Raw genomic sequence first — 16,008 nt, forward strand, 5'->3', positions numbered from 1 at the left:
AATAGCCTATGCTCAATGCAGAAGCCAAAGTAATCTTTTGGAAAGATAGATTGTATCATGTTACTTCCCTACTCAAAACATTCCCGAAACTCCCCATTTCTCTCAAAGTAGAAGCCGAAATCCTTTCAGTGCCTTACAATACCCTGGGACGTTTGGGTCATCTGCATCTTCATCTGCCACTTTGACTGCAGATTCACTGCACCCCAGCTATCCCAGGTATCACTACCTCTGTGCTGGTAAGAGCATGTGTGTGTAATTGTCAGCATTTATTTGTAAATGCACCGGGCTCTCTCCTACCCATGGAGCTTTCACACTGGTAGTTCTGTCTGCCTGGAATACTTTTGTAAATATCTGTCTGGCTAACTTTCTTCTCCTTCAAAGCATTGTTCAAATGTAGTTTACCTTCACCAACGTTTTCAAAATTGTAATACACCCTTCCAGCATCATTCTATTCTTTTAATTTAAAAATAACATTTTTTTCACTTAATAAACTAATAATTTTCTTATTTATATCTCCTATTTATGCTTGGTTTATCTTAATTATAATTTTAAGCCCCATGCAATATGGAATTCTTTAATTTAGTTTTTCTTTTTTTCTTTTTCCAATGCGTCAGACAAAACTGGCTAATAAATAGTTCAGTTAGATCAATAGGGTCGATCTGAGGGGAAAACAACTATGTCATCAGCTGCAGGAATCCTCTTCTATATATTCCTGGATGTATGTCAAACTCCTTCAACTGTGTCCGGCACACCAGTTTCCCATTTTTGACTATATGAATGAATTGCTGAAATAAACTTACGATGCAAACAAGGTACCTGCCACTGAAAAAGAATAAAAACGTGCACTACTGTTCCTGCCAGATGAAAAGCAATGATCTAGGGGTTTCTGTTTATTAGAACAGAGAAAATTAATTCGCCAAAACTAAAACTGTTCACTAAGTACCAGGCTCTATAACTTTTCTAGAAAGGGGACTACATCTGGAATAGTCACATCACAAGATATCAGCACCTGGTTAATCATCCCTTTTTATGTTACTTATTACATTACTTAGGCTGCATAGCATTGTTAAAGACTGAGTATTTTATATTTGAATGCTACAATTTAGAAAATATTTAATATTTAGTTAGTTAATATACAGGTCAGGAGCTAGGCATGGAAAATTAAGTCTTGACAATGATTTCTCTCAATATGACACGACAAGTATAAGCAACAAGGGAAAAACAAGTGTGATTATATCAAACTGAAAATCTCTGCACAGTGGAAGTAACAATCAACAAAACGAAAAGGCAATCTACAGAATGGGAGAAAATATTTGTAAGCCATATACTTGATAAGGGCATGATATACAAAATATATAAAGAATCATACAAATCAATAACAGCAGCAACTAAACAATCCAGTTTATCGATGGCCAGAGGAACAGAATATGTGTGTTTCCAAAGAAGACATACTTGTGGCAAACAGGTACATGAAAACATGCTCAACATCACTAATCATCAGGGAAATGCAAATCAGAACCACAGTGAGATGTTCCCTCACACCTGAGAGAATAACTGTCATCAAAAAGACAACACAGGGATAGGGAGCCAAGATGGCGGTGTGAGTAGGACAGTGGGAATCTCCTCCCAAAAACAAATACAACTATCCCTAAAAGAGAGACCAGAAGACACAGGACAACAGCCAGACTACATCCACACCTGCAAGAACCCATCGCCTGGTAAAAGCGGTAAGATACGAGCCCCGGCTCGGCGGGACCCGAGCGCCCCTCACCCCAGCTCCCGGCGGGAGGAGAGGAGTCGGAGCGGGGAGGGAGAGGGAGCACAGGACTGCTAAGCACCCAGCCCTACCCAGTCACACCAGAGCGAACACACAGTGCATGCGTGGAGTGCTGAAAATTAGGGAAACAGGACAGCAAGACCTTTGAGCAGGTCCCGAAGTCGGCGCCCCTGTGACAAAGAAAAGCGAGTGCTTTTTGAAAGTCTTAAAGGGACAGGGACCCCACAGCTGGACGGAAGCTACCCGGGTCACAGTCCAGCAGCTGGAAATTCCACGGAACCCCAGGTGCACTAACCCCCTGGGCAACAGCTTTGAGACACCTCATGGAGGTAAACAGCCAAACAGCCCCCCATCCATTACCCCTCAGGGCCTGGCCATAGCAGAGCATCAGCCTGAGGCTGGCCACGCCCACAGCAAGGGAGCTTCCTCCATACCCGCAGGACAAGATACAGAGACCCAGTCTACACGCAATTGCCCAATAAAAGCCACTAGGGGTCGCAGTTGTCCCAGTAAAGAAAGGCCAGGAGCTAGTGGAAAGCCTTGGACCTCCCAGCTGACAGAAAGTAAATAGCTCACCAATGCACCTATCAACATGAAAAGGCAAAAAAATTTGATCAAGACAAGACTAACTCACACAGCTTTGACATCTGCTGCATCTTCCCCTGAGAAGGAACCTGGGGAGATAGATTTAACCAGTCTTCCTGAGAAAGAATTCAAAACAAAAGTCATAACCATGCTGATGGACTTGCAGAGAAATATTTAAGAACTAAGGAGGGAGAATACAGAAATAAAACAAGCTCTGGAAGGACTTCAAAACAGAATGGACGAGATGCAAGAGACCATTAATGGACTAGAAAACAGAGAACAGGAACGCAGAGAAGCTGATGCAGAGAGAGATAAAAGGATCTCCAGGAATGAAAGAATTCTAAGAGAACTGAGTGACCAATTAAATGGAACAATATCTGCACTATAGGGGTACCAGAAGAAGAAGAAGAGAGAAAAAGAGATAGAAAGTGTCTATAAAGAAATAATTGCTGAAAACTTCCCCAAACTAAGGGAGGAAATGGCCTCTCAGACCACAGAGGTACACAGAACTCCCATGACAAGGGATCCAAGGAGGGCAACACCAAGACACATAATAATTAAAATGGCAAAGATCAAAGACAAGGACAAGGTATTAAAGGCAGCCAGAGAGAAAAAAAAAAGGTCACCTATAAAGGAAAACCCATCAGCCTATCATGGGACTTCTCAACAGAAACCCTACAGGCCAGAAGAGAATGGCATGATATACTTAATGCAATGAAACAGAAGGGCCGCGAACCAAGAGTATTGTATCCACCACGATTATCATATACATATGAAGGAGGGATTAAACAATTCCCAAACAAGCAAAAGTTGAGGGAATTTGCCTCCCACAAACCACCTCTACAGGGCATCCTACAGGGACTGCTCTAGATGGGAGCACTCGTAAAAAGAGCACAGAACAAAACACCCAACATATGAAGAAGGGAGGAGGAGTAATAAGAAGGGAGAGAAATAAAGAACCACCAGACTGTGTTTATAATAGCTCAATAAGCGAGTTAAGTTAGACAGTAAGATAGTAAAGAAGCTTACCTTGAACCTTTGGTAACCACAAACTTAAAGCCGGCAATGGCAATAAGTACATACCTTTCAATAGTCACCCTAAATGTAAATGAATTGAATGCACCAATCAAAAGACACAGAGTAATAGAATGGATAAAAAACCAAGACTCATCCATATGCTGCTTACAAGAGACTCACCTCAAACCCAAAGACATGCACAGACTTAGAGTCAATGGATGGAAAAAGATATTTCATGCAAACAACAGAGAGAAAAAAGCAGGTGTTGCAATACTAGTATCAGAAAAAGTAGACTTCAAAATAAAGAAAGTAACAAAAGATAAAGAAGGACACTACATAAAGATAAAGGGCTCAGTCCAACAAGAGGATATAACCATTATAAATATATATGCACCCAATACAGGAGCACCAACATATGTGAAACAAATACTAACAGAACTAAAGGAGGAAATAGAATGCAATGCATTCATTCTAGGAGACTTCAACACACCACTCACCCCAAAGGATAGATCCACCAGACAGAAAATAAGTAAGGACACAGAGGCACTGAACAACACACTAGAACAGATGGACCTAATAGACATCTACAGAACTCTACATCCAAAAGCAACAGGATACACATTCTTCTCAAGTGCACATGGAACATTCTCCAGAATAGACCACATACTAGGCCACAAAAAGAGCCTCAGTAAATTCCAAAAGATTGAAATCCTACCAACCAACTTTTCAGACCACAAAGGCATAAAACTAGAAATAAACTGTACAAGAAAGCAAAAAGGCTCACAAACACATGGAGGCTTAACAACACGCTCCTAAATTATCAATGGATCACTGACCAAATCAAAATGGAGATCCAGCAATATATGGAAACAAACAACAACAGCAACACAAAGCCCCAACTACTGTGGGATAGAGCAAAAGCAGTCTTAAGAGGAAAGGATATAGCAATCCAGGCATATTTAAAGAAGGAAGAACAATCCCAAATGAAAGGTTTAATGTCACAATTATTGAAATTGGAAAAAGAAGAACAAATGAGGCCTAAGTTCAGCAGAAGGAGGTACATAATAAAGATCAGAGAAGAAATAAATAAAATTGAGAAGAATAAAACAATAGCAAAAATCAATGAAACCAAGAGCTGGTTCTTTGAGAAAATAAACAAAATTGATAAGCCTCTAGCCAGACTTACTAAGAGGAAAAGAGAGTCAACACACATCAACAGAATCAGAAACAAGAAAGGAAAAATCACGACGGACCCCACAGAAATACAAAGAATTATTAGAGAGTACTATGAAAACCTATATGCTAACAAGCTGGGAAACCTAGGAGAAATGGACAACTTCCTAGAAAAATACAACCTTCCAAGACTCACCAAGGAAGAAACACAAAATCTAAACAGAACAATTACCAGCAAAGAAATTGAAGCGATAATCAAAAAATTACCCAAGAAAAAAACCCCTGGGCCAGATGGATTTACCTCGGAATTTTACCATACATACAGAGAAAATATAATACCCATTCTCCTTAAAGTTTTCCAAAAAATAGAAGAGGAGGGAATACTCCCAAACTCATTCTATGAAGCCAACATCACTCTAATATCAAAACCAGGCAAAGACCCCACCAAAAAAGAAAACTACAGACCAATATCCTTGATGAACGTAGATGCAAAAATACTCAACAAAATATTAGCAAACCGAATTCAAAAATACATCAAAAGGATTGTACACCATGACCAAGTGGGATTCATCCCAGGGATGCAAGGATGGTACAACATCCAAAAATCCATCAACATCAGCCACCACATCAACAAAAAGAAAGACAAAAACCACATGATCATCTCCATAGATGCTGAAAAAGCATTCGATGAAATTCAACATCCATTCATGATAAAAACTCTCAACAAAATGAGTATAGAGGGCAAGTACCTCAACATAATAAAGGCCATATATGATTAACCCACAGCCAACATCATACTGAATAGCGAGAAGCTGAAAGCTTTTCCTCTGCCATCGGGAACAAGACAGGGCTGCCCACTCTCCCCACTGTTATTCAACATAGTACTGGAGGTCCTAGCCATGGAAATTAGACAAAACAAAGAAATACAAGGAATCCAGATTGGTAAAGAAGAAGTTACACTGTCACTATTTGCAGATGACATGTTATTGTACATAAAAAACCCTAAAGACTCCACTCAGAAACTACTAGAGCTAATATCGGAATTCAGCAAATTTGCAGAATACAAAATTATCACACAGAAATCTGTGGCTTTCCTATACACTAACAATAAACTAATAGTAAGAGAAATCAAGAAGACAATTCCATTCACAATAGCATCAAAAAGAATAAAATACCAAGGAATAAACCTAACCCAGGAAGTGAAAGACCTATACCCTGAAAACTACAAGTCACTCTTAAGAGACATTAAAGGGGACACTAACAAATGGAAACTCATCCCATGCTCGTGGCTAGGAAGAGTTAATATCGTCAAAATGGCCATTCTGCCCAAAGCAATATACAGATTTGATGCAATCCCTATCAAACTACCAGCAACATTCTTCAATGAACTGGAAGAAATAATTCAAAAATTCATATGGAAACACCAAAGACCCCGAATAGCCAAAGCAATCCTGAGAAAGAAGAATAAAGTAGGGGGGATCTCAGTCCCCAATTTCAAGCTCTACTATAAAGCCATAGTAATCAAGACAATTTGGTACTGGCACAAGAACAGAGCCACAGACCAATGGAACAGAATAGAGACTCCAAACATTAACCCAAACATATATGGTCAACTAATATTCGATAAAGGGACCATGGACTTACAATGGGGAAATAACAGTCTCTTCAACAGATGGTGCTGGCAAAACAGGACAGCTACATGTAAGAGAACGAAACTGGATCACTGTCTAACCCCATACACAAAAGTAAATTCGAAATGGATAAAAGACTTGAATGTAAGTCATGAAACCATAAAACTCTTAGAAAGAAACATAGGCAAAAATCTCTTAGACATAAACATGAGTGACCTCTTCTTGAACATATCTCCCTGGACAAGGGAAACAAAAGCAAAAATGAACAAATGGGACTATATCAAGTTGAAAATCTTCTGTACAGCAAAGGACACCATCAATAGAACAAAAAGGTATCCTACAGAATGGGAGAATATATTCATAAATGACAGATCCAATAAAGGGTTGACATCCAAAATATATAAAGAGCTCACACACCTCAACAAACAAAAAGTAAATAATCCACTTAAAAAATGGGCAGAGGAGTTGAATAGACAGTTCTCTAAAGAAGAAATTCAGATGGCCAACAGACACATGAAAAGATGCTCCACTTTGCTTGTCATCAGAGAAATGCAAATTAAAGCCACAATGAGATATCATCTCACACCAGTAAGGATGGCTACCATCGAAAAGGCAAACAACAACAAATGTTGGCGAGGTTGTGGAGAAAGGGGAACCCTCCTACACTGCTGGTTGGGATGTAAATTAGTTCAACCATTGTGGAAAGCAGTACGGAGGTTCCTCAAAATGCTCAAAATAGAAATATCATTTGACCCAGGAATTCCACTTCCAGGAATTTACACCAAGAATGCAGCACTCCAGCTTGAAAAAGACAGATGCACCCCTATGTTTATCGCTGCACTATTTACAATAGCCAAGATATGGAAGCAACCTAAATGTCCATCAGTAGATGAATGGATAAAGAAGAGGTGGTACATATACACAATGGAATATTACGCAGCCTTAAGCAAAAACAAATCCTACCATTTGCAACAACATGGATGGATCTAGAGGTTATTATGCTCAGTGAAATAAGACAGGCGGAGAAAGACAAGTACCAAATGATTTCACTCATATGTGGAGTATAAGAACAAAAGAAAACTGAAAGAACCAAACAGCAGCAGAAGCACAGAACCCAAGAATGGACTATAGTTACCAAAGGGAAAGGGACTAGGGAGGACGGGTGGGAAGGGAGGGATAAGGGAGGGAAGAAAAGAAAGGGGGCATTACGATTAGCATGTATAGTGTTGGGAGGGGGCATGGGGAGGGCTGTACAACACAGAGAAGACAAGTAGTGATTTTACAGCATCTTACTATTTTGATGGACAGTGAGTGTGAACGGGCATGTTGGGGGGACTTGGTGAAGGGGGGAGCCTAGTAAACATAATGTCCTTCATGTAATTGTAGATTAATGATACCAAAGTAGAAAATAAAATAAATAAAAAAATTTAAAAAAAGACAACACACTACAAGTATTGGCAAGGATATGGAGAAAGGGACCCATGTGTACTCTTAGGAAGACTTAGGAAAAAACAATAATTTTCCATTGGTACAGCACCATGGAAAACAGTAAGGAAATAATTTTTAAAATTAAAAATTAAAAACTAAAACAGATTTAAAACTGAATTGCCAAATGATCCATCAGTCCACTTCTGGATATGTATCTAAAGGCAATGAAAACAGGGAGGTCAAAGAAATGCCTGAACTCCCATGTTTATGACAGTATTATTCACAACAACCAAGATATGGAAATAAATTAAGCATCTGTTGGTGGAATAGATAAATAAAATGTGGTGTGTGTATATATATCTATATCTATAGATGGATAGATAGATAGATAGATAGATAGATAGATAGATAGATAGATAGATAGATAGATAGATAAAGTGGAATATTATTCATTCATGAGAAAGAAGTAAACCTCATTTGTGACAGGTCTTAGATGGATATTGGTCTATGAGTGGTAGAGGATGCTATGCTAAGCGAAATAAGTCAGACAGAGAAACACAAATACTGTGTGACATCACTTACATGTAGAATATAAAAAATCGAAACTCACAGAAAAGTCAGTAGTTTGTATATGTATGAAACATAGCTTCTTCCTCCATTGCCTTTTTTTTTCTGAGCTGCTCCCTGTGTGCTTTTATATTTTTCTCCCTCCCTCCTGCTTCCTACACCTTGTCACCTTTGTTTTAAATAGACTTCCCTTTGGACCACAAAAAAACAGAAAGAAAAAATCTAATTAAATGTAATTAAGCAGTTACACAATGTTATATGTCAATTATGTCTCAATAAATTCGGTAGAGGAAAACAAATGAATAGATACAACCTTTCATCTGAAGAATTAGCAGTATCAGATATGGTGGTATTAACCACACTACTGATTTTCCAACTTCATTTTAGGCCAAGTTTATTTAGTAACATTCAGGAGTGGTTTGGATGGTGGCCTTGCCAAAGAAGGTCATGTGAGAATGGAGGCAGAAGTTGGAATGATGAGGCCACAAACCAAAGATACCCACAACCCCTGGAAGCAGTAAGAGGCATGGAACAGATATTCCCTTCGAGCCTCTGTCAGGCAGGCATTTCTGTCCAAATCTTCATTATGGACTCTGATCTCCAGCACCGTGAGAGAATACATTTCTGCCTCTTGAAGTCACCAAGCTTGTGGTTATTTGCTACAGCATCCCTAGGAAACCATACATATTTTTTAAAATCTCAGAGATTCTTTAACTAAAGTAGTCCATGGTCAATAGGCCATGATCAATAGACCAGTATTATGGCAATAGCTGCTCTATGTTGAAATGCCACTTTTGAACAAGGATATTTAAGACAGTAGTAATACAAATTGCTGAACCATAGTATAAAGCATATTTTCCACTATTTTGATTTCCTTTAAAGCATAAAATGAGGGAATGAAGAAAGCAGTTCGTTCTTCTCACCACCCCTTTAAGAAATTAAGTTTTTGTGGCTCAAACTGAGGCCCAGTTATTTTTGATTTTGTGTTTACTTCTTGATTACATGGTGAAGTTACCTGGGTTACAGTTAGTAGCTTTGTTGTAAGTGTGTTTTTCCTCACTGGTTTCCTTAAACACTCCCCAGACACTTATAAATAAGCTCTTTATTATACTGTCCTCAAATTACCCAGATTGAGTAAACCAGCTGCATCCTTCCTCTGCAACCTTATAAAGCCTACGTACTTAATATTCATCTCTCTGTAAAAAAATGGAAAATACTTTCCAACAAAATTATGTTCCTTACTTCATTACATTTATGTGTGTGTATATATGTGTGTATTTAAACATTAAAATGATACAAATTTATCTGGATAAAAACTAAACAGAGGTGATTATTTTTATAGCTATAGCTTTATGTTTCCAGCCACCTGTCTAGTCTCAGACACTGTACCATAACGAGAAATACCACCAAACTGGGTAGCTTAAACCATAGGAACTTCTTGTCTTACAGATCTGAAAGCTGGAAGTCTGAAATCAAGGTGCCAGCCAGTCTGACTGCAACTAAGGGCTGTGAAAAAGAATCTATTCCATGTTTCTCTTCTAGCTTTTGGTGGTTTACTAACAATCTTCAGCAGTCCTTAGCTTATAAATGTACCACCCTGATTTCTGCCTTCATCTTCACGTGTCATTCTTCCTTTGTGCATGTCTGGCTCTGTGTCCAAATTTCTCCTTTTTATAAGGACCCTGGTCATAATGAATTTAGGGTCCATTTTAATGATTTTATTTTAGCTTGATTAACTCTGTAATCCATTTCCTATTTCTAAACCTGTTTCCAATCTAAGGTCGCAATCTGACATACTATGGACTAGGAATTCAACATTTTCCTGAGAGTATGTTATAAGGACTTGGATATTTAACTATACTAATAAAATATTATAAACTATTAGTAAAATTTCACATTTCTTTATATGGAACAGTATATTTTTCAAATGACATAATCAGCTGTTTGCTTCAGACCATAAAGTATCTTCCAGAATTTTTAACATAAGTTTGTAAACAACTTGGCTGAATATTTCCTAATGATGAACATACAGAAATTAAATCTTAAATATAGAATTTAATAAATTAATTACATGTTATGTGAGCAATCAAATTATTACATAGCTTTTTGGGCCTTTTATAGAATGTGTGGTATATCTTAATTGAATATCTGAAATGTTTACATAGAAATATGGTACACCTTCACTCTTACCCTTTGTACTACTAACAGGAGTAGTTGTGAATACTGAAACTGCATAAGATATATTTTCGAGAAGCTTTTAGAATTAAATCTTTCAAATCAAGTATTTTATATCACATTGGGTTAGTTATTGGACATCAAAGTAGAGACTTTTATTATAAATGTAAAGAATAACTCATTTATATTTTGGTTATCATTTTTCTTTTGTGCAAATTAAAGTGGTAGAGTCTATCTGAATCTCAAGACTTTTATGATGCAGAACAAAGTAAAAATTCCTTAATAGAACAGCTACAAAAATCCTAGAGATAACATAATATCTAAGTGAGAAGCTAGAAATTTAACTCCTAAGATCAGGGACAAGGTGCAAGTACCCTTTCTCACCACTCCTATTTAGTATCATATTGGGAGTCCCGGGAAAATAAATGTGTAGATTGAAATGAAAAAAAAAATGTTTTTATTTACACACAATGTTTGCTTATATAGGAAATCCAAAAAATCTGATGAAAAAATTATTGGAACTAATAAGTGGGCATAGCAAAACCAAAGGATACAAGTTTAATATACAAATATACAAAGTACTAGTTTCCTATATAGCAGCATTTAACAGTTGGAATTTAAAATAAAAATTACATGTAGTAACATGCAATAAAATGGAATACTCAAATGTGAATCTAACAAAATAAGTACAGGGCTTATGTGGGAAACTAGAAAACAGTGATACAAATTCAAAGAAGTTATAAATGGAGATACAGTCCATAATCATGGATTGGATGACAGAGTATTATTTGGAAGAAAATTCTTCCTAACTTGATCTATACTTTCAATGCAATACCCATCAGAAACTATAAAAATCATTTTTTGTTATCAATAAACTTACTCTAAAGTTTATGTAGAGAGGCAAGAGACCTAGAATAGCCAAGAGAAACTAAAGCAGAAAAAAGCTGAAGTACTTAAACTACTTAGTTTCAAGGCCTACTCTAAGGTTATATGCACTGGTAAAAAAATTGGCAAAGACTATTGAAACAAATTAGAAAACCCAGACCTAAACTGCAATAATAGTCAACTTTTCTTCAACAAATGATTGAAGACAATTCAAGAAATGCTGGTAGCTTTTGTAATAAATCACTCTGGAACTATTGGACATTCATATTAAAAAATGATCTAGGCACAGGGTACTACAACTTACATTGAACACTAGGAAATAATGTTTGCAAGACATGTATTTGATAAAACTACATGTAATACACATTCTTAAATTAAAAATAACTAAAATTTGTCAAAAGATCTGGACACCTAAATAAAGAACATATACAGATGGTAAATAAACATATAATAAAGATTCTCAATGTCATTTGTCATTAGAGAATTGCAAATTAAAACAAAAATGATTCACTATTACCTACATATTAGAATGGCAAAAGCCAAAAATCTAATTATATTAACTGCTGGCAATTATGCAGAGGAATAAAATCCTATTCATAGCTGGTAGAAATTCAAAGTGGTACAACCACTTTGGAAAACAGTTTGGTAGTTTTTCCAAAATTAAACATAGTCTTACCATACAATCCAGTCATTATGCTCCTAGGTAATTGTCTGATTTAAAATCATCTCCATGCAAAAATCTGCACATGAATGTTATATAATAGCTTTATTCCTAATCACACTCACAAAAGTGAAAACAACAAAGATGTCCTCCAATAAGTGAATGTATATATAAATAAACTGTAGTACATCCATACAATAGTGCATGTAGCAAAACAAAGCACCTTGCTGCCAAGCAACAAAAGACAAGGATGAATCTTGAAGGCATAAAGTTGACAAGGCAAAAGTTCTGAAATGTCCTAAATTAAATGACACCAGGGCTGGTGAATGAGCGAGAGAGACAAGGGAAGGTCATCAGTCAATAGCCACAGACCATAGCTAACCAGAAACCCCATGTTCCTGGGTGAAGTCATTTCAACAGCATCTAGAAGGTCCCCAGGACCACCACATCCCTCTTGCAGGTGACCAGTGCCTGACCATCATCAATCAATCTACAAGTCTTCTCTACAGACTAATCACCTATCTCCCTGCATCCTGTTAGCCTGCCTGCCTTATCTGTAGTCAATATGAATTTAACAAACTTACTTTCCTTGAGACCCCTTGTAAACGTGCTCTGTTTTTTGTGCCTACTGGGCAGGTTATTTCTGTAAATTGGCCTTGCTGCCAGTGAAACAGAAACTTCTTGTCCCAGGATTCAGTACTTATCTGGCTGCATCTGTGAAGGCAACAAACGCTTTTATTTCAAAGATCCCCCGGTCTCTATAGAGTTTTTGATTTATCAGTGCTAAGTGAAAACAGCATATCCAAAATAATGATACAGTTTGCATGGCATTCTGGAAGAGGCAGACTATAGAGATGTAAAATCATCAACAATGATCAGAGGTTTGCGATTGGGGGAATACTGAATAGGAGAAACAAAAGAGATTTTATAGGGTGGTGAAACTGTTCTGTAGAATACCATAGTGCAAATACAAGTTATTAAGCATTTGTCAAATTCCATAGAAATTTGCAGCACAAACATTAAACCTTACTATATGCAAATTAAAAAATACATTGGGGAATCTCAGAGTGGATTGCAGTATGTGAAAAAAGACTCTAAAAGTATTACAAATATATGAGTGAATTGAGAAAAAAAAAGTGTTAACCTAAGTAACCTTGGAAATGAGTGGAGATTGTAACACCAAGGCAAAAAAAATGGTACATAGCATTGTATTCTAGTTGATAAAGTTGTATCCCATGGAGATGCAGGTTAATGATTATGAAACCACTATAAATGTATACAGGAATTAAACAATTACATAAATGGTGGCAGATGGCGACAGCCAAGTTTCTCACAGAGTGGGAGGTTAGAGATATGCAAATGGAGGAGGCTAGAATGATCCATGTGATAATGGATTAAAGTTGGAGATATCAGTAAAGACTAGTGTTCAGATTGATACAGATATTACATGGATATTTATAGATACATTTATAAACATGGGTTATGATACATCCATGAATGCATTCCTTTGCTCTATCAGTTTAGAGGGCCTAGAATGCACCCTTCTCTGCTAGGCTTTTAAAAATTATACTTAAAAGACTGCCCTCTGAAATGTTTCTTATATTTGGCAAAGTTTTTATTCACCCTGGCCTCTTTTTCCATGAATGGAGCCCCGTTATATGTGATGTAATAACAGACATGCTTACCTATTTCCACATAAAATTGTAACCCATATAGAGTGATCAAAAATGCTTGGTAACTAATCATATATAACTTCTAGAAATTAAGAAAAAATAATGAAAACAATGTGTTCATAAAGTGAAGTGGGAATGTCAGTGGATAGGCAAGAAAATACCAATATTTTTTAAAACACTTGTCTAATTCAACATTTAGAGTTATACTAGTCACCTAATAAAGGGGGAATATATTTAATTACTCCATTGATGATAATTCATTATTTAACATGAGGGTCAGTCTCAGGTGCTGACTTATTACCCCATCCTGCCTTGTCTTAAAGAAGAGAGTCTCCCATCTATTTCATTAGAGATTTTTTCAAAAAGTTGACAATATTACTGCTACTACTATATTATTATCAGTTCCTTTAAACATAATGTTCACCTATTAGCTGTAATAATTTTGCATCTTGAATTAGAATCTATAAATCTCACTGGGTAGTTTTCTCAAGAATCTATGTTCTTCTCTTGAATTCGTCATGAGGATTCTAATTAAACTGACTATTAGAGATAAGCACAAAATGATTTCTAAAAGGAATCCTAAATAAACAATTCCCCTGGAGCTACAGAGTGCAATTTCAAATTCTCTTTTTATATTAAAATACAAAAGAGAAGTATACAATAGTGTAGTATAGTGTAGTAAATTATCCACATTTTTTTATCCTTTTTATTAAGGACTTAAAAAGCAAATCAGTTTGAAAAAAAAAAACAATATCTATGCTTGTGTAACATAGACTGTTTCTTGGAGATAATATTTTGATTCAATTATGTCTGCAAGCACCATAATTTCTATTGATGAACATGGATTGACATAGTTGTTTAAGCCTATAATGAACTAAATGTTGTACAGAATACAATTTTCCTCTTCATTTACCTTAATTTATTCTAGTTGTAAATGCCATTGACTTCCATGATTATAGAATAAATCTCACTGTAGGATCAATTACTACAGTTTAGAGTAAAACTTGAGTTGTTTTATAATTATGTCCACTGGGTATTCCATTTTAATTTAAAATAGCTTTTGCAGAAATTATGAGGCCTTAATGAATGGTGAACAGGATAAAATTTGAGCCATTTAACATGTAATTATTAAAATTATTCTAAATGTTATTTTTCTTCACATTTGGTTAATTACATCATTTGACAAATCTATATACCTAAACAGATGCTTTCTAGACTTAATATATAATTTACCTATTTGATATTACAAAATTTGTTTCTAAAAATTAAAATGTTTTTGTATATCTGAATCTTAATGGTACTTTTCTTTTATGAGAAAAACTAAGAATAGCATTTAATAACTTTTGTTTTCATTAAATAAAATTAAAATGTCATACTATTCTAAATAAAGATGAAACCGTGAGTCTTTTTTAAAGAAAGAACATTAAATACTATTGTAAATGTTAACTTACAAATGTATACTTTCTTAAATCAGTGATTTTCAAACTTTTTGGTTTCCAAGTCCCTTTATCTTCTAAAAAAATATATTGTAGATCACATAGAACTGTGGTTTATAGATCTAATATCTATAAGTATTTACCATATTAGAAATTAAAACTGAGAATTTTTAAAGTAAAAGAATATGCATGCATATGTTTCATAGTTGTCAGAGAAGTGACCTAACCACCTTGTTGTATAACTTCTGGAAAACTCTAATCATTCATGAGAAAATGAAATTCAAAAGACCAAAATGTTATTGGGTTCCCAGCTCCACAACATGAAAAACTCTGCTTTACCTTAGTGTAAACAATCATTTCATTAGATTCTAATTTAACTTTGAATATGAATATTGTATTTCTTTTGGTTGAGATAGACTGTAATATATCTTATGAATAATCTATCTTATGATATTTGAAATTAAATTTTTTTTATAATAGCTCTCTTTGGCTGAGTAAGTGTAATTGAATGAAGATTATGGAAAACAGGTGATTAAGAAGGGGAGGAATGGCTTTTGTGTAAAAAGGTATGGTTTTAGCTTTCCCAGAAATTTTATCCCTCAAGCCCAGTTACTAAACAGGTATTTTAAATGCTACCTTGATTCTTAGATTCTCTATATAGCTCCGGAATTCCAGTTTATGTCTGCAGGGTCTTCTTAACAGATAGCATCTGTATAAAATTCTTTCTTTTTCATAAATAAACAAAGAAACCATCATATTTGAATGTGATTATTAATTTCCTACTTAAAATATATGTAATATAGTTACACTGGCTCACTGGAAAAACTGCAAATAGTTTTTGGGCTAGAGGAAAAGATTTAAAAAGTACATACATATATATTAGACAGATAAATAAACAGACAAAAATATGTAAAGATAGAAGAGAGTTGTCATTTTTACACTAACATAGAAGAAGAAAAATGGTTGGATTTAATGCATGTAAACAAATATTTCTTTTACT

General features: G+C 35.6%; 1 non-coding gene across 1 annotated transcript; it reads right to left on the minus strand.

Annotated features, from left to right (window-relative positions):
* Nucleotides 1-601: 601 nt before the first annotated feature.
* On the minus strand, nucleotides 602-694 carry LOC118922678 (small nucleolar SNORD12/SNORD106). The gene has a single exon (XR_005028846.1). It is a non-coding gene; the product is annotated as a small nucleolar SNORD12/SNORD106 (small nucleolar RNA).
* Between the last annotated feature and the right edge of the window lie 15,314 nt (nucleotides 695-16,008).

The sequence above is a fragment of the Manis pentadactyla genome, chromosome 7 (genome assembly GCF_030020395.1).
Source record: "Manis pentadactyla isolate mManPen7 chromosome 7, mManPen7.hap1, whole genome shotgun sequence".
Taxonomy (NCBI): Eukaryota; Metazoa; Chordata; class Mammalia; order Pholidota; family Manidae; genus Manis; species Manis pentadactyla.